The sequence below is a fragment of the Diceros bicornis genome, chromosome 6 (assembly GCF_020826845.1).
Source record: "Diceros bicornis minor isolate mBicDic1 chromosome 6, mDicBic1.mat.cur, whole genome shotgun sequence".
NCBI lineage: Eukaryota > Metazoa > Chordata > Mammalia > Perissodactyla > Rhinocerotidae > Diceros > Diceros bicornis.
The window spans coordinates 40852621-40873688 of record NC_080745.1 but is presented as its reverse complement, the minus strand read 5'-3'; positions in this window follow the sequence as shown (position 1 = coordinate 40873688).

Genomic DNA, 21068 nt, shown 5'->3' with positions numbered 1-21068 from the left:
GCCAATATCACTGATGAACATCGATGCAAAAATCCTCAACAAAATACTAGCAAATCGCATACAACAATACATTAAAAAGATTATACAACATGATCAAGTGGGATTTATTCCAGGTATGCAGGGATGGTTCAACATTCGCAAATCAATCAACGTAATACACCACATTAATAAAATGAAGAATAAAAATCACATGATCATCTCAATAGATGCAGAGAAAGCACTTGACAAGATACAACATCCATTTATGATAAAAACTCTGAATAAAATGGGTATAGAAGGAAAGTACCTCAACATAATAAAGGCCGTATATGACAAACCCACAGCTAATATCATCCTCAATGGTGAAAAACTGAAAGCTATCCCTCTAAGAACAGGAACCCAACAAGGATGCCCACTGTCACCACTCCTATTTAACCTAGTACTGGAAGTCCTAGCCAGAGAAATCAGGCAAGAAAAAGAAATAAAAGGGATCCAAATTGGAAAGGAAGAAGTGAAACTGTCACTATTTGCAGGTGACATGATTTTATATATAGAAAAGCCTAAAGAATCCACCAGAAAACTTTTAGAAGTAATAAACGAATATGGTAAAGTTGCAGGATACAAAATCAACATACAAAAATCAGTTGCATTTCTATACACTAACAATGAAGTAGCAGAAAGAGAAATTAAGAATACAATCCCATTTACAATCGCAACAAAAAGAATAAAATACCTAGGAATAAACTTAACCAAAGAGGTGAAAGATCTGTACACTGAAAACTATAAAACATTGCTGAAAAAATTGAAGAAGACACAAAGAAATGGAAAGATATTCCGTGCTCTTGGATCGGAAGAATTAACACAGTTAAGATGTCCATACTTCCTAAAGCCATCTATAGATTCAATGCAATCCCTTTCAAAGTTCCAACAACATATTTGACAGAAATAGAACAAAGAATCCTAAGATTTATATGGAACAAAAAAAGACCCCGAATAGGTAAAGGAATCCTGAGAAAAAAGAACAAAGCTGGAGGTATCACACTCCCTGATTTCAAAATATACTACAAAGCTATAGTCACCAAAACAGCATGGTACTGGCACAAAAACAGACACAGAGATCAATGGAATAGAATCGAAAGCCCAGAAGTAAACCCACACATTTATAGACAGCTAATCTCTGACAAAGGAGCCAAGAACATGCAACGGAGAAAGGAAAGTCTCTTCAACAAATGGTGTTGGGAAAACTGGATAGCCACATGCAAAAGAATGAAAGTAGACCCTTACCTTACACCATACACAAAATTAACTCAGAATGGATTAAAGACTTGAATGTAAGACCTGAAACTATGAAACTTCTAGAAGAAAACATAGGCAGTACGCTCTTCGACATTGGTCTTAGCAACATATTTTCAAACACCATGGCTGACCGGGCAAGAGAAACAATAGAAAAAATAAACAAATGGGACTACATCAAACTAAAAACTTCTGCACAGCAAAGGAAACCATCAACAAAACGAAAAGACAACCTAACAATTGGGAGAAGATATTTGCAAACCGTACATCTGATAAGGGGTTAATCTCCAAAATATATAAAGAACTGATGCATCTCAACAACAAAAAAACTACCAACCCAATTAAAAAATGGACAAAAGACCTGAACAGATATTTCTCCAAAGAAGATATACAGATGGCCAACAGAAACATGAAAAGATGTTCAAAATCATTAACTATCAGGGAAATGCAAATCAAAACTACAATGAGATATCACCTCACGCCCGTCAGAATGGCTATAATTAACAAGACAGGAAACAACATGTGTTGGAGAGGATGTGGAGAGAAGGGAACTCTCATACACTGCTGGTGGGAGTGCAAACTGGTGCAGCCACTATGGAAAACAGTATGGAGATTCCTCAAAAAAGCAAGGATAGAACTACCATATGATCCAGCTATTCCACTGCTGGGTTTTATCCAAAGAACTTGAAAACACCAGTGCATAAAGATACATGCACCCCTGTGTTCATTGCAGCGTTATTCACAATATCCAAGACTTGGAAGCAACCTAAGTGCCCATCAAGGGACGAATGGATAAAGAAGATGTGGTATATATACACAATGGAATACTACTCAGCCATAAGAAACGATGAAATCCAGCCATTTGTGACAACATGGATGGACATTGAGGGTATTATGCAAAGTGAAATAAGTCAGAGAGAGAAGATCAAATACCATATGATTTCCTTCATTAAGTAGTAGATAATAACAACAATAAACAAACACATAGAGACAGAGATTGGATTGGTAGTTACCAGAGGGGAAGGGAGAGGGAGGAGGGCGAAAGGGATAATTAGGCACATGTGTGTGGTGATGGGTTATAATTAGTATTTGGGTGGTGAACATGATGTAATCTATGCAGAAATAGAAGTATAATGATGTACACCTGAAATTTATACAATGTCATAAACCAATGTTACCACAATAAACAAAAAATTATAAAAAAAATACTCATTTTAGAAGAAGAAAGTACTGGCATTGACACTGTATAGCAGTATATATTGGAGACATTATTTTGTAATAAATCTTGTAGTTTCCTCCCGAATAAGCATGGTGACTTAAAGTATTAAGGCATATAAGCCCTAAAGAAACAATTTCATCCTGCTGACTGCCTAGACTGAACAAATAATAAATGAAAAAAATAAACTAATTTGTGATCGTGAAATAAGCATTTACATTCAGGAAAGGGATTCTAGAATTATGAACGAGTAAACACATATTTCACTGGGTCTTTTATTCAAGGTCTAGTCCATGACTATAAAATAAGACATTATTATTAACAAATACTAGATCACAATTTACTGATAACAATAGTTATCGAAGGGGATAACTGAGATGTATGCCATAGAACAGGCACTCGAGAAATGTTATTTTTTTATTTATGTATTTCACTCCAGTTATCATTTACACAAGCAGATTTCATCTTATGAACTTGTTAAACATTTTTATTAATGGTAGTTATTTTCACAGCCTTGTGGTTGAAATATAGTATCTAAGTTATGCCTGATTTAGTGCGAAAAAAATCAGTGAACTATTCTTGTTTAAAACAAAATATTCTCTAAAGGGATTAGGATTAAATTCTCACTTCTAAAAGTAATATTTTTGTGGGGAGGTGTAGTTAGATGGCTTGAGGACTATCTAACAAGTAGAAAGGAGCTCCTAGGAGCTGTACAAAATGGAATGCTTTTATAGGCAGAGGGGGGAAGGGATAAGGAAAGAACAGATTACCTCATCTTCCTTTGGAGGATGGAAAGAGTCTATGTGCAGATTGCCTCTTTGGCGCTGACCAGAAAGTTCTAGACTGACCAGTTAAGACTACATTCCTGGGGAAGGTTGCAACTGCAGTTAGCTTAGGTGTTAAGCCTTGGTTTGGTGATATGGGCTTAGCAAAACGACTCTGTTTGGGGCCTGTTATGTCTTTTTAACAAAGGTAACTACATGAAGAAAGTTGTGGAAATGAGAATGTTTAGAGAATATTTAAAAACTATTAATAGATATGTTTGGGTAACAATTAGGTATATGTAAACTGTTGTAGGAATTATTGCAACCGGGATGGGGCAGATCCAAAGGAACCGTAAAGGTTAGGTTCGGGTAGAGTTTGGGGAGGCGCTGTATGTCTGTGCACAGCACTGAGACATAATCAGAGCAGTGCTTCAGGAAAATTCTCCTGCAAGGAGAGTGTGGGAGTGAATTGGAAAGGGGAAATAGTGAGGGGGAAGAGACAAGACAGCAGGTTATTTTAATAGTGAAATGCAAGATAATGAGGGCTGGAACCTGGGTGATGATTGCAGGAAGGGATAGGAAAAGATGTTGGAGAGAGAAGTTTCTAAGCATTTGCTATCGTGTTCTTTGCTTAATGCAAATTGAATACATTTTGAGGATACTTAGCATGGATATTACCAGCCATTTTCTTTCCGAGTGCTGCTAAAACCAGTAAGTGCAATATAATAGCACTGCTAAAATAAAACTGTTTTTCCTTTAATAATGCTGAGCTCTCATTATACAAAATAAGCCAATGTAGAGTCACAATTCCAATAGTTTAGAATGACCTGCTGAAGGTATTTTCTTTTTTTTTTTTTTAACATTCCAAAAGCTGTTTTGATAGAGTTAGTATTTTTTTCTTTTAAATTCTCTGTAGTGTTTTTTAGATATAAATAATAAATAAATTGTTTGCAGCTGATGTTTCACTGGATCTGTTTTCCTGTCTAATGACTGCCTGAGGATTTCAGGCATGTGGTGATTTAAATTGTTTATTAAGAGGGTTAACATCATTGAATGTTTTTCTGTTTGTTTTGTTAATAACACTTATCAAATGGTTGATTAGAGAAACACAGTCTTTTCAGAGAAGGAAGGTAGCATGACATTGTGGCAAGAGGACTGGAGGCAGAGTCAAGAGTGTCCTGTTTTAGGCCAAGTCTGCCCCGATTGAGCCTTAGGCGAGGCACTGAACTGCCAGGCCCTCAGGGTCTGTACTTCTAAAGCTACTTCTTCTATGCGTTCAGAAGCACAACTGTTGCTATTATTGGCACAGAACTCCCACAGAACTATCACTACTGTAACCTGCTGCTACTCTTACTATTACTACTAATGACATGTCTTTCCCCCCTTTTCTTTGGTGGCCAGATACTCTCTTCTGAGGGGCTTTATGTGCATTACTTTCAACCTCCATGTCAACCCCAAGATAGGCAGAATTATTTCTGTTTTATGGAGGAGGAGACTGAGATGCAGGGGGATTAAATAACTTGCTCAAGGAAAGTGGTGATTTTGAACGTTCAACCCAGATCTGTCCACACGGCCTCTGTGAGGCTATGAGAGAAGCAGACTGGACCTGATCTGCTGATGAAGTGCCAAGAGGATTTAAAACCTTCCGACTTCCAAAGCAGAAGAACTGAAGCCCTATTTCCTTTTTATATTGCTGGTAGAGAAAAACAGCCTCATCTTCATCGTCTCTGGGCTGTGGTTACTAGTTTTTATACCAGGGCTTTGGAACTTTTTGATCAAATTCTGCACATTTACATTTCTTATTTCTAGCCACACTTAAAGATGGACATGAAAATTTGGGCCTTCAAAAATACTACTAAATCACACAAATTCTGAACTTAACTCCTTCCTCTAGTACTATTTTAACATAAGTGGTCTCTTAATTTGTATGAGTACCAGGCTAGATTGTATATTTTCTGAAAGTAGACATCATGTTTTTCTTGATTCCCACTTTACTCTTCAATAAATATTTGCTGAAAAAATAGCTGAACGAATAACAGGACATAAACTCCTGAACAGGTCATTTTATTAAAACATTTTGTTAAACCAACATGATTTTACTGTCAAACTGTTGTTCCTCAAGCTGGAAGTGAAATGTATTCAAATTTGTTATGACTCTTTTATGGAAATGCACTTAAAATAGTGTTAGGCAAATTTATATTGCACACAATTGACAAGAAAATGTAGCTTCTGATTCTTCAAGTTTTAAATACCTAAACACATCTGTAGATGTAGCTGTGGGGACGTTTTTATGAGATACGGAAATTTATGCAGTAAAATTAAACATTCTTTTAAAGAAGTGTTTTCTGTGTATAAGAATAGCTGTAATTTCATAACTTGGGTGACATTTGAATAACTACCTTTGAAAAGTAAAATAACCAACTTTTCAAAGATTAAGGACCAAAATTTGAGTGAGAAAATTCAGACAATCCTCTAAGATTATTTATTTTCTCTTGTTTCTTATCCTGATTTTCCTGCTCTCTCTTTTTATACCTGATTCATTAAAATTAACTCTTCAGTTACAATTCATTGATAACTTATTTATTTTTCCAGTTTAGAGTATAATTGAAAGTCATTCTCGGGGTAATCCAAGTTACTGCTTTAATAAATGTATTCTACACTCAGCGAATCATGAAGCCCGGGTACCAATGAGGATATCTCTGAGCTTACAATGACATAAAAAATCCAGGCAATTATTCAGATACTTAGGGCTATAGGAAACCCTAAGCACTTTTGTAGGAATAGTTGATTTTTTAAAAATCTCTCTTTGCTGGATTTCCAAGTAGTTTGGTACTTACTCAGGTAATTTCAGGTAAAATAATGCTATTTCAGATATGGCAGATAAAATATTTTCTCAATAAAAGTCTATTCAATAAATGAGGCATGTGAGTCTGCTTTGAAACTTTCAATCTTTAAGGCGTCTTCCGTTGTCTTAAGGTGCAGCTTCTTTGGCAAAACAAGCCTAAGTAGACTAATTTTTCTTCTGATACTGGTTTAGCTGAGATCATGGATGGGATGCTGTTCACACAAAGCTGCCCCTGTTCCTCTGTGAAAAGCCACGAGTAGCCCTCCAGGAGGACACAGGGTAGCACTATTCTCCAAGGGGGAAGAGTACTGACTTGACTGCTCTGCCCTTGTCATGTCTGCTTTTTTCTGTCCTTTGCCACATAATGTTAGCTGCTCGCTTTAGCTGCTTGCCTCTTTGATGGCTAACAACACCTATATGAAAGGTGACTTTTTTCTCACAAAAGCAGGCGCACCAGGCTCTTCTGTGCCTCTCAGCTGGATTCCCTGAGGAACTATAGTATACTGGACTAGTGACAGTCATTTGAACTTTTAAAAAATTCTTTTTTTAAGGAGACTAGATTGATCCTCCTGATGTGTACATAAGCACAACCAATCATGACATCCTGGCTGGTCTCTTATTTTTGTTCTCTGAACCACCCACCCATCTTTTGCATTTAATTTCAGACAGTGAAGGATCTAGTAGCGTCTCAGAGGCAGATTGGTTGAAAGACCATGAACAGAGAGTAGAAGTAACACTTGGAAATCAAATTTGTGGGGATGTTGGAAGAGGGAGGATGTATGTGGGGTACAATCTCACTTCTTTTTAGGCTAGTTAATTAAAATATACTGTGATGGTTTCAGTATATTTTGGCTGACTTGCCTAAAAGGTCTGAATCTCTAATTCATCATCTATTTCCTTAATTTAAAATCCTGGACACAATCAATGAATAAAACATTCCATTTACCTTTCCTATTTATATCTCATACCAGATCTATTATCCATTTCTTTTTTTTAATTGAGGTAACCTTGGTTTATAACATTATATGAATTTCAGGTGTATATCATTATATTTCAATTTCTGTGTAGACTACATCATGTTCACCACCCAAAGACTAATTACCATCCATCAGCATACACATGTGCCCAGTCACCCCTTTCACCCTCCTCCCTTCCCCCTTCCCCTCTGGTAACCACTAATCTAATCTCCGTATCTACGTATTTGTTTGTTGTTGTTTTTATCTTCTATTTATGAGTTAGATCATATGGTATTTGACTTTCTTCATCTGACTTATTTCACTTAGCATAATACCCTCAAGGTCCATCCATATTTTTACAAATGGCAAGATTTCATCCTTTTCTATAGCTAAGTAGTATTCCATTGTGTATCGTCCATTTTTTACATTATTTCCTACAAGGCCACTGTGCTGGGTGTCTTCCATTTGCCCTTCAGATCCACAATCCAACTTTCTCGACTTTGCTATATACGACCATCTCCCCCTCATAGGAGTCTGACTTCCATGGACTTCCTCAATACCTCTCTGGCTTCTAGATGGGTTTGACAATGGGGAGCACAGGCATGACAGTAAAGGGTGGAGGAGAGCAAGTCGGTTATTTTTTTCTTTGTCTCTCTCTCTCATAGACCAAGATTTGGATGTGACTGGCTTCCTCTACAGAAGGTTACAGCTTCTGTCAGCCAGTTGTCTCTATACAGATTTCTCCAGGTACTACTAACTACCAACTGTTGAGTTGAAAGAGGTGAAATTTGAGGAGAAAAATTCAGTATTAGCTGTGCCACGTGTAGGCTTCTCATGGTGTCATAGGTCTAGGCCAATTTTAGGAGATAATTGCATTCTCGAATCCTCATTACTAGGTCCAGACTAGCCTGAGAAAGAGAGGACCACTTTACCATCAGGACAAATTAAGCAGGGGACTATAAACTACTCTGCAGAAAGGGATGACAGAGAACAGTCCTGGCCAGAATCACCCCTGCTCTTGGCCGCAGTGATTGGTTAAAGATGGGTTCATATTGCAGTGTGCCGATATGAGGCCACCCTGGACCTATTTTTCCACCACTATCAAACAAGTTTACTCTTGCCATTTGGGTTGTGTATTCATTTCCTGGGGCTGCCATAACAAATTACTACAAACTTGGTGGCTTAAAACAGCAGAAATTTATTCTCTCAGTTCTGGAGGCTAAGAAATCCAAATCAATTTGTTAGCAGGGCCATGCTCCCTCTGAAGGCTCTAGGGAAGAATCCTTCCTTACTTCTTCCTAGCTTTTGGTGGCTTCCAGAAATCCTTGGCATCCTTTGGCTTCTAGCTGCATCATTCCAGTCTCTATCCCTGTCTTTATATGACCTTCTTGTCTAGGTATCTCTGTGTCTCCTTTCCTCTTTCTATAAGGACACCAGTCATTGTATTTAGGGCCCACTATAATCTAGTATGACCTCATCTTAACAATTACATCTGCAAAGATCCTATTTCCAAATAAGTCACATTCTGAGGTTTCAGGTGGATATAAATTATTTGAAGACACCCTTCAACCTAGTAGAGGTTACTACCCACATGAGAACCTGAGCAAAGAGAGACAGACAGAACTTTGATAACATTGTTTGTGCATCTGAATCAAGGTCTACCAGATATAACCAATTCATTGCATTAGCCAATACATTGCCTTTTTTCCTTGGGCGATTTTGTGTTAGGCTTTCATCATATATATCTTTATGCCTGAGATATAATTTCTAATCCAGTTAATAAAGCTTTGCCAATGAAGAGTATGTTTGGAATGGAATATCTTTTGTTATTGCTGGGACCATGGATTGTGCCATGGTGAGGCGTGTAAAAGACCTGTAGTGGTGAAAGGAATGGGAAGATTAGTGGGCTGGAGCAGTTAAGAGAGGGCCTTATAATGGGTCATAGCATAGGATGGTGGTGCTCCATGACCAGAATAATGATGCTCTTGTTCAGTTGGGGCCTAGGATTCAGTATTTTCTTGAACCTTCCCAAGTGATTCTAATGTGTAAGCAGGATTTAGAACCTGGAAAATAAAAAATTTTCATGCTGAAAATTCTTAACTTTGCCCCATAAACCTGGTGCTATCAAAAGAGACGCTGTGAAAGAGTAATGACTATGTTCCATTCACGGTGTTAAATATATTATATACATTATCTTATTTAATTCTTACAGCACTAAGATGATTTATTATTCCTATTTTATAGATGAGACTGCTGAAGCTCAGATTCTGAAAAGTTAAATAACTGGAAGTCATATAGTTAAAAAGTGGCAGAGTTGAGAACATATGCCTTCTTGACAACAGGCCTTAGGTAGTAATCATTGTGCTACAGGTTTATTAAAATGATAAAATTGGTATTTTATAAAGGTGAATGTGCTGGTCATATGCAGGATAAATTAAAGGTGGATGACACTTGGCAGTAAGACTAGTGAATTGGTATTTTTGTCATTATGCTTTTGGTCTCCAAGCAATGAATCAAATCACTGAACTGTTGATTTGATCTGTGGCTCAGTAATCAGTCAAGAAAAGCAAAAAAGACTTAGTATTATTGAATAAGATATGTAGATAGCTTCTATGTGAGCATATTCTGCGATGGGGGTGTGGCCCCTGTGGGAAGTAATCTAGCTCAGATGTTCTGTGTAAAATTGTGGCATGCAGGTCATTTTGATATAAAAATGTGTATATATACATAATGATAAAAAATCAATCATTGTAGCAAAGAATCTCAAACGGCAAATTTATTATGTTGGTTACTACTTCTCAAGGTTATTTAGGCAAGCATTCTTTCATACTATAATCTTTAGTAAATTAAAGTTTATTTGCAATTTACAAATATATTTGAGTTTCTTGCATTTTTATTTTTTTCTTTCCATCACTTATACTTGGTTGTGCTAATACCTTTAATGCCCTAAAAATAACTATTAATTATTTTTTCATGTTGTGGTTATATGCCTGGGTTTAGCTTTTAGGGGGAAATCTTGATTCAGTGGAGGTCTCAAGACAAGCGACTTTTTTTAACTCATTTTTTTTCTGAGCATATATATCATATACTTGGTTAATGCTGTTAGTTTGGGTAATAGAATTAATTAAAAGCTCATTTGCATATTTTACATATATTTTAATCAAATATTTTAACTGCTCTATTGCAAATATGTACTGATGTGAAAAATTAAATTATATTTACAGTTCTCTTGCCGAATGTTTGGTGTATTAACATGCAAAAAAAAAGAAGAAAAAACAAACAGCAGAACATGAACACCAAAAAAATCACTACATAATGCTTAAACACAGAGGGCAAGTGACCCAAGAGAAAATGCCACTTCTTAATTGCATTTCTTTCTCTCTTTTTCTATAGCCAGCCCGTCCTCTCTCTTCCCTGAGACTCCACATAAAGCATTTTTATTAGAGACAGTGATATTCAGTCAACATAATGATGCCATCAGTTTGGCCAAATACCAAAATCAATGCCCTAGCTATTTGTCCAGCATCTGTGCTGCTGAAGACAGGGCTTTCTCTTGACTCCATAAATTAAAGATCAAGTAGCACACAAGGAAGGCTAGAGAAGCTGATTCCCAGAGAAGCAACGGTAGGTTTTTTTTTTCCTTTCTCCTGTTGTAGTAGTGAAAGATTTCTGAAGAATCATCACTCATTTCCTTTGTGCCACTAGAGGGTCAGGTTCATTCAGAGCAGTTGCTCCAATGACCATGTGTGGGCATCTGGTAATAAATAAGTGGCCAATCCAGTCTTAATACCTCTGACATTCTGTCTTGGTATCTTTTAGGGAGTACTATCCAGGGGATCAATGCTACTTCTTTTTCATTTTAGCTTCTTCCATGACAATGTTCTTAGTGGATGTAATCCATGCTGTACACCACATGACATCACAGTTTTATGAACATTTGTTGATTTTATGCCAGGAGCTTATTTTGTGTTATTTAATTTAATCTTTATTTTAACCACAGGTATTAATTTACATATTATTTTTGAGTTGAGATAGTGGAAGCTCAGAGCACTAAGTCAGTTGGGCAAGGTAACCCAGCTAGTAAGTAGAGAAATGGAAGTCAAATCAAGGTCTTTTTGGCTCCAAACCTGTGGTTTTCCCATTGCACTGCAGTGCACCTGATACATTGGTGTTGTCCATTTGTTCTATATCTTGATACAAATTACGCTTATAGTTTTCAGTGCTTAACTAATGAATGAGGGAACACATATGCTGCATCTTGGAGATAATTGCTTGGGAATGATAGCCTAATGTTTTGTTCCTACAATTCCAGAGCCACCATGAAGTTGAAGGATAAATTTACTATTTGGAAAATTCCTAGCTATTCTCCCTCACTTTTTCTTTAGTTTGAAAATCCTGGGAATAAATCTATTAAACTTTGGGTTCCTTGTTGGCAGAAAATGAATTTTATTTATTGTTACCTTCAGAGTCTAGCAGGTGACAGGAGGATTGAAGGAGTTCAACAAGTATTTGTAAGTGGATAAATGAATAACTCAGGATTACTGGGCCTCTTGGCTTTATCATACCTACGCTGGTTCACTCTGACTGTGAAGACCTGGACTAATTATTGTGAAGGTGGAGAAGAAGGAAGTTATAGCATAAGGATTATCCTAAACCATGTTGTGTCCCATGGACCAACTCAGGTGAAACAGTAGTGGCTTCCTAGAGAGTTTCTTGAGGAGGATTCTGGATCTACACCATGTTTTTAGAGAAAGACTACAGTGATTGATTAGTAAATTCTGCTACAATGGAATCCTGTTAATTGCAGGTATTAATTTATCATCTCCGCTTTACATCTGTGGACAGTATAAGACAATGGATAGGACTTGGATATTTAAAAAATTCTGTAGATGCATCTCTGGTAATTTTGCAGCATATGAATTACTATGATACATTTTACTGTTCTGAACAATGAAATTAATAATGCCAGAGGAATATATTCAGTATCAACATTTCTGTCTGGTGGCAAAATAAAGTCCAGAACAGTCTGTTCATTGCCCTGGCTCCTTTTAGTCCTTTAATTATGTTGAATCTGCTTCTAGACCTTTTTCAGTCCCTGAGTGATTAAGGCTGTTGAGAAATAATGCATCATTAGTATGCTATGGTTAGCTCACTTGATGTGCTTCTTGAAAGATCCAGGGAAGAGCAGCTCCTAAGCAGATTGGCTTTAATTATTAGAGGGAAAGGCACACTAGTGCCAAGGTGTTCCTGTTGGCACCAACATTGATTTTTTTACAAAATTATAATTTGCATCCTTAATTTTGGGTCTTTTATTCAGTTCAACACTTGGCAATGCCTCTGCTATTTACACATATTCTCTTTGGGAAATCCTATATTCATCGTCATCCTACACCTGTTTCTCAACTTTCTCTTCTCCCTTGGTATTTTCCTGCTATTGCACAATAAATCCAATCTGAGTTCTGTCCATCCTTGGAAACCACCTGCCTTTTAGAAGCCAGATCTTCTCTCTGTGCTACAGTGTAGAAGTGTAAAATGTAGCAAAGGAAAATGCTTCTCTCTCGCATCCCTTACAAAGTATTGGTACAAATGCCATTTGTTCATATTTTAATTTCAAACTGAACTAAACAACAGAAGGAGGGAAGGAAGTTTACAGAAGGAAGAAAAATTTCCTCTCATCTACTGATTTCATCTAAACAGAGAACAAAAAGAAATGAATTATATAAAAGAAATTAAAGAAAAATTAGAATTGCTAAGACCTGAAACAACCATCAAACTCAAGTAAAACTTTCCTATATTGAATGACTATAGCAGTAAAATCAAAACATTACAATTACCCAACTACAAGAATATTTTCACTAATTACTATCATATTTAATTCCTCCATTCTTATATATTCATTTCAAGCAGGTTTATTATGGCATAGTCTTGACATGTTTTTGCAAACTACTCAGGGCAGGGAAACAGAGCTAGAGAAAGCAGGGGAGGGGAGGGGAAGGGAGGAAATTTCCTTTTCAACATGCTTTTGCAATGGCTGCATACATACTTTTCCTATCAATATCCAAATTTATTGTATAGTGTGAGTCTAAGGACAGCTTGTAACATGGAAGAAAGACTCCATTTGTTACTGTCACACTGAGCAGCCAGACATGGCTAAATTACTTGAAGGTAATCTTACCACCTTTTCCTCAGACACTTTAGCCAGGAAAATATTAATCAAAGTACTTAGAAGGAAAGGCACTATATAAATTGAAGATTAAAAAAAAGTAACATTTTCTTTTTAAAATATGGAGGTGTTGTTTTGTTCTTCATGCAAATGTTAATGAGATGTTTTATATTTTTATGTGATAAACTCAGCATCTTTTTGTGGTATTTAAGATGACATCTTCATGGAAATTTTAGAAATCTTTAATTATAGGAGCTGAGTTTAGTGCATGCTATGCTGGTAGAACATTGTTTATCGCAGGCATACAAAATATATGTCAGTTGAAAGAATTTCCAAGCTAGAAAATAATCCTCAACTCTCATTCTGGCAGGTGAGAGAGTTTGTGTTTTAGCATTTTTCCTCATTGTTATTTTTAGCCATTTCTAAAGAATTCAGTACTGGGAGTTGGGCAAGAAGTCAAATGTCCTTTCCTTTTTTACAAACAAAGTGATTTTAATCAAAGACATATAAAAAAAGTATCCAAAAAACAAAAAAATGGCAGGAGGAAGTATGTGCGAGGGAGTAGGGTAGAGAGGGTGGATTACAGAGGGAGAAAAAATAAGTCATCAGATACTTCTTTTCCCTAGAATGAACACAGCTTTTCAGTGATTCCATAGGGAGCCCACTGTGAGAAGAGCCAGGCAGTGGGAGGAGGGAGGGTCCCGGGGATTTAACAAGGCTGCCTCTCAGGCTGAGCAGTAGGACTAATTGACCAAGATGTAGCTCACATTTCCACATCCAACGTTTTTTAAAGGTCATTTGGGTGCCAGAAGCAAGCAGAGTAGTCTGCTGCCTAGTCAGGGGAAAAGAGAAGGTTCTGCATTCCTTGGAGAGACTTTAAGAAGAGCTGCTCTTTTTGACCTATTCTTTTGTAAGGCAAAGAGGAAGTAGTTTATGGGTCATTGACATATAGCCCCAACTCACTTAGAGCAGCCTCCTTTCCCTATTCCAGGAAATTCTAGCTCTTTTAGTAATTTCCAGAGCCACCTCCCATTGATATCATTATTGCAATGTGGATAGGAAACCAACCTCTTAGGTGCTCCCCTCATTCATTTATTATGCATGCCCTTGAGGTTTGGTTGTTGTTAATTCAACAAGTCTTTGTTGAGGCTCTGCTATGGTCCGAGTCCACAGTGGTGAACGCTCTCCCCTTATGGAACTGAGTCTTCAATATTATTTTCTGTCTCTGGGATCCCTTTTTTATTTCTCTCGTCTGTGCTGCTGGTTCATCCAAGTCAATCATGATCTTCATAAAACTCTCTTCCTCCTTTTCTCAGCCTTTTGCTGATCACGTGTTCTTGCTCTTCTTACGCCTGTTATTTTTCATGGGGGTTTAATTTATAGCCATGATTGCTATGTTAGTGTGTGTTACTAACTGCATTTCAAGTTTCATGAGACTCAGATTTCTGTCTGCAATTCCCACTGCTTATGCCATCAGCATCCAGATCAGTACTCAGTGTTCAGTGAGCTAACAGAATTGTCTTGTGGACTCCAATACCAGCAGAGTCTTTACTCCTTCAGGGAAATTCCTCTACATGACCTTGGTCCTTTTCCTCCCATCCTCCTCCCAACCCCAGCTATTTTAAACTTAAACTTTCTTCATTTTCCTTAACACATTTCCCTCGCTCTCTGAAGCCAACCTCTCCTTTTGCTTCATAAAAAATAAAGAATACAAAAGAAGGGAAAAGCTTCTCATTTTCAACCCCAACAAACTTGAATTCATCCTCACTTTTTCTAAATCTTTTCTTCAACTTCCAAAGAAGAGATGTCAATCCTCCTGCTCAAGACAAAAATCTGCTACCTGAGATGTTGGTCCCATCCTATCAGCCTCGTTGAGGAAATTTCTCCATCCATTTTCTCATTGTTCTCATCACCTTCATTATATAATGACTCTTTCCTTTCAATATAGAAATATGCTTATTTCCTCAATCTTAAAAAGTAATCAAACCTTATCAATCCTTTATTCTTCGTAGCCATCTTTTAGAAAGATGCAATCTTCTAGAAAGAAACATCTGCTCCTTTCACTTCTCACCTCCTGTCACTCCCGCCTTCTATCGCGATCTGGTTTCTATCTACACACTCCATGGACTGCTCTCACAAAGGTCAGCCTCCAGTTGCTAAATCCATAAAAGACTTTCCAGTCTTAGTTTCTCTATAGTAATTAACCCTGTTAACAGTTCTTTTCTTGAGGCTACTCTTTTTCTTGCTTTCTCTTTTTAACTCCTAACTCTCTGGTCATTTTCTTTTAACTTCATTCTTTTTTGATGTTTGTCTTTTTTCCATTCCATCTCTGTTGATAGTTCTATTTGGGAAACTTTTTCTATATCATATTCTCTGTTGTAATTTCAAATAACAGCCTTTGCTGCTAATTACAATGTCCAAATCTCCAATATGTTCATTCTCCAAACCCCAGACCCATGTAGTCAGTTTCTCCTTTATCATTCCATTTGCATATCTCCAAGCATCTAATGGAGCATGTCTAAAACAAAATCCATTGTTTCCTCCCACAAGGCTGCTTTTCCTGTTTCAGTTAGTGACATTACCTATTTGCCCAAGTCTTTGGTGCCTCAATCTTTCTTTTATACCCTGCATCCAATTGATCAAAAAGTTTTAAAGATTCATCTTCGTAATAGTTCTAGAATTTGTTTTTTCATTTCCATCCCCTGTGGCATAATTTACCTAAGTCCTCTTTATTAGGAATTACTTACTTAAACAGCCTTCTATATCAGTGGTTCTCAATCTTGGCTATACACTATAATCATTTAGGGAGCTTTTAAAATCCCTGATGCCTTGGCCATACCACAGACCATTACATTAGGATCTATGAGGATGGAGTTCAGGCATTCCAATGTGCAGTAAAGGTGGAGAATCACTGTTCTAAGCAGCCCCTGTGCACAAAATGCTGGTGATGTATGACCTGAATGCTAGTGATGTTGTCAGGATGATGCTGTCAGGTTCTATAAACCTGATCATGCTATCCCCTCTCTTAACACCATGTAGTGGCTCCCCACAACGTTTAGGTAAAAACTAAATTTCTCAGCATACTGTTAGTGCTCTTTATATCTCATTAACTCATTTATTAATTTTAATAGATATTATTTGCACCTGATAAATCATTCAAAAATTACAAAAGACTATACTTTGGCAAAAAAACCAACAGAACACTTCCCTTCCACCGATTTTTCAACCCCCGGATCCTCACGCCACCTCCACAGGCAACCACTACTCCCAGCATCCTTTGCAGAATATTCAATGTATATATTTTTTTTCCTTTTTAAAGTGAGATTGATAGAACGCTATAACACTGTTTTCCTTCATGTTCTCTTTGCTTAGTGTATCTGGAAAATACATTCATCTCAATATATAGAGAGAGATGGATTATATTTTAAAATACAGTTGTTCCATTATATGCATGTAAAATAATTTAGTGAAAACCTGATTCAACTTGTTTTCAATCTTTTGCTATTGCAAACATGGTGGCAATGCACAGCCTTGCATATGTCATATGTGCATGTGCCAAAAAGATATGTGCATTTTGTATTTTGGTAGGAACTGCCAAATTATCTTCCACTCAGGCTGTGCCTGTCTAGATTTCTACCAGCAGTACCTGTTCCCCACACCCTCTCCAACACAGTGTGATAATCAACTTTTTGATATTCGCCATCATATGTTTATCTCAATATAAATGAGAATGAACATCGTTTGAAGTGTTGAAATGCCACGTGCATTTCTTTCTCTGTGAATGGTCTATCCATTATTTTCCCTGAGCTTTATTCTACTTTGCACATTCCTTAAAGATTAACTAAAATCCTAAAAGAAAAGATTGTTAACTTGATCAGAAAGAGTATGGGGTAGGAGTGGGAGGGAAAATCCGAGTGTCTTTTTTACACAGCTAACAAGGACAGATGGAGAGAAGGGGAAAAAAGGCCTGGCAGGTGTCTGATCACAAGTGGCTTTCTTCTGCTAAGAGCCTTGAACATCACGGGTGCCAGAGAAAGAAGACACTGAGAAAATGCTTTCTTGGTTGAAGAGTGACTCTGACCTATCAAAAGCCACTCTGCAATGAATATCTCCAGGAAGAATACACAGTCCATTTCTTATCTGAATACCAAAGAGACCACAGTTGTTTTCTAAGCCAGACTTTCTCCACCTGGCTATATACTAGCAGAACCAAACTGAAAATTTTAAATAAGGGAGATTTTAGGAAGGTAGTGCTATTGCTTCCATGTTCCCACGTCAAGTCTAGTCCTGGGGAATAATAGCAAAGTAGTTAAATTTATTTTCCTATGAACTTATAATAAAATGTAATTATGTCTGTATTCCATAAAACTAACAATATAGTTATGAAAATAAAGTGCATGATTTGTGAGAAAAGTATTTTTCTTTCTTTTTCTTTCTTTTGTGTGTGTGTGTGTGTGTGTGAGTAAGATTGGCCCTGAGCTAACATCTGTGCCCATCTTCCTCTGTTTTGTATGTGCGACACTGCCACAGCATGGCTTGACTAGCAGTGCCTTGGTCCGTGCCAGGGATTCAAACCTGCGAACCCTGGGCCACCAAAGCCGAGCACGCGAACTTAATCACTACGCCACTGGGTCAGCCCCAAGAAAAACATGTTTTAAGCTGTCAATAACTTTATATTCTCATATAGAGAAATGATTGCTTAGGGATTTTTTTAAAAACAAAATTAGAATTAATTAATATTTTATCAAATTTCAGTTGCCATCATGTGTGATGATATGCCTTCTCTGTGTGCTAAATCTTTATGAGTAAAGTAAGCGCCAAGGATGGATCTCTCAAATTTGATCACAAACAAAATTTTTTGCTGAAGTTCTTAAAAATGAGAATGAGAAATCTTAGGAGTTAGGGTGAAGTGGGGACTAAAAAGTCATATTTGTTGTGTCAGCCATCTCTTCTGAGAGTGAGATTGTAGAGTTATTCACTGAGTTCTTAGTTGAGATCACTATTTTTTTCTCTTTAGGATTAACTTATTTTTCACTCAACTTAATACTCTCCCTTAAATAACCAGTTCATACTTTTCATGGAAAGAAGCACAGACCAGTAAGCTCATTGTGCTACTGAAATGATCAGAAATTTTCTTCATGAAGTTTGTCTCCATTTTATATAGGGGCATAATAGTTTTTTTTTGTTTGTTTATTTTGGGTTTTTTTTTTTTTGCCTTCTTAAGCCACTTTTTATTTTTGGGAAGACAAAAAATGTGTTCACCATTATCTGTTATTTTATTCTTCATCTACTTCTTAAATATATGCCTTTCTTGGTTTAGTTCAGTTTTCTTCTCCCTCTATCTTCTTTATTCATGTTGCAGGGTCATAAAATGTACTCATGCTAAACCTCAGATGTGCAGAGAAATTGTAGTTCCCTAGACTCCCATCTGCTGGTTAGAGGGAAATTATATTTTAGTTATATTTGCTTTAAAGTTTGGTATGACTGAGAAATGTTAATAGTCTCTAAGGTATTCTAAGAATGAAAAAGAAACTACTCAGTCTCCCAGATGTCTTTGTCCTTTGTGGCTTATTTTATGAGATGAGTTGGGGATGCGGCTCATGAGGCCTCCTGGTAGAGGGGATGTGTCTTGGTCACGAGGCGTGCTGTGCCCTGGCCCTTCCTGTCTCCTGTTAATTTTGTGATCATTGACACAACAAGGCTCGCTGGTTGTCACATCGGGCCTCACTGGCACTGCTGACTCCTCTAAGGTCTGTGACCCCATTTGATTCTGACTAGGTGATATATCCTTTTGTCCAAACTTCATTTTTTCTTTTTTCGGAACATTTGGGAATGGCCCTTGGTTCTTTCTTTGATCTACACAAATTATCACTGAGATGCCCCTTTTCTAGGTCCACATGGTTGCCTGAGGTCCAGAAGCTCTGTTGCTTTCATTCTGTTTAATGGGCATGGAGATATTTTCTAGGGCTGAGATCTCTCAAGACTGGGGTCCAGCCTTCCCAGACACAACAAATGTCCATGATTCCACATTCACAACACCTCGCCAGCGTGCTGCAAAGAAGAGGGTCTGGGTCTCAGGTCTTCACTATTTGCAGGTCTTGCAGAGCTATGTTCTCTCCCTAGGTTTGGGGGTAATCTACTCCTCTTTCTAGAGAACCCAACCTCTCCCTTGCTTAAAATCCTTCAGGCCTGTCATATTAGGAGAAAATCCTAACTTTATTACCCTGGCCTACTGGGCCCTCCATGGTTTTGCCCTTGCCTCCTCTTATGTCTTCATCTTAAGTCACTCTGCCTTTTGCCCATTATGCTTCAAAGGCACTGGACTTCTTTCTGTTCCTCAAACACAGTAGTTCGTTCCTAGCCCAGGAAATTTGCGCTAGTGTTTCCCTCCTCCAGGAAGGCTCTTTCTCCACTGTTGGCATGGAAGAGTTGCCTCCATCCCATAATTTATTTATTTATTATTTAATTTATTTTTTGTTTATTGCAGGAACATTAGTTTATAACATTGTAAAAATTTCAGGTGTACATCATTATACTTCTATTTCCCCATAGATTACATCATGTTCACCACCCAAATACTAATTACAACCCATCACCACACACATGTGCCTAATTATTCCTTTCGCCCTCCTCCCTCCCCTCTCCCCCTCTGGTAACCACCAATCCAATCTCTGTCTCTATGTGTTGGTTTATTGTTGTTATTATCTACTACTTAATGAAGGAAATCATACAGTATTTGATCTTCTCCCTCTGACTTATTTCACTTTGCATAATACCCTCAATGCCCATCCATGTTGTCACAAATGGCTGGATTTCATCCTTTCTTATGGCTGAGTAGTATTCCATTGTGTATATATACCACATCTTCTTTATCCATTCGTCCCTTGATGGGCACTTAGGTTGCTTCCAAGTCTTGGATATTGTGAATAATGCTGCAATGAACACAGGGGTGCATGTACCTTTACAAATTGGTGTTTTCAAGTTCTTTGGATAAATACCCAGCAGTGGAATAGCTGGATCATATGGTAGTTCTATCCTTGATTTTTTGAGGAATCTCCATACTGTTTTCCACAGTGGGTGCACCAGTTTGCACTCCCACCAGCAGTTTATGTGAGTTCCCTTCTCTCCACATCCTCTCCAACACTTGTTGTTTCCTGTATTGTTAATTATAGCCATTCTGACGGGCATGAGGTGATATCTCATTGTAGTTTTGGTTTACATTTCCCTGATAGTTAATGATATTGAACATCTTTTCATGTTTCTGTTGGCCATCTGTATATCTTCTTTGGAGAAATGTCTGTTCAGGTCTTTTGCCCATTTTTTAATTGGGTTGTTAGTTTTTTTGTTGTTGAGATGTGTGAGTTCTTTATATATTTTGGAGATTAACCCCTTATCAGATGTATGCAAATATCTTCTCCCAATTGCTAGGTTGTCTTTGTGTTTGTTGATGGTTTCCTTTGCTGTGCAGAAGCTTTTTAGTTTGATGTAGTCCTATTTGTTTATTTTTTTCTATTGTTTCTCTTGCCCGATCAGACATGGTGCTTGAAAATATGTTGCTAAGACAGATGTCAAAGAGCGTACTGCTTATGTTTTCTGCTAGAAGTTTCATAGTTTCAGGTCTTACTTTCAAGTCTTTAATCCATTTTGAGTTAATTTTTGTGTATGGTGTAAGGTAATGGTCTACTTCCTTTTTTTGCATGTGACTGTCCAGTTTTCCCAACACCATTTGTTGAAGAGACTTTCCTTTCTCCATTGTATGTATGTTGGCATGGAAGAGTTGCCTCCATCCTGTAATTTAAATATCAACTTGAATGTTGTCATATCCTAAAGTCCTTCTCCAATCACCTAAACT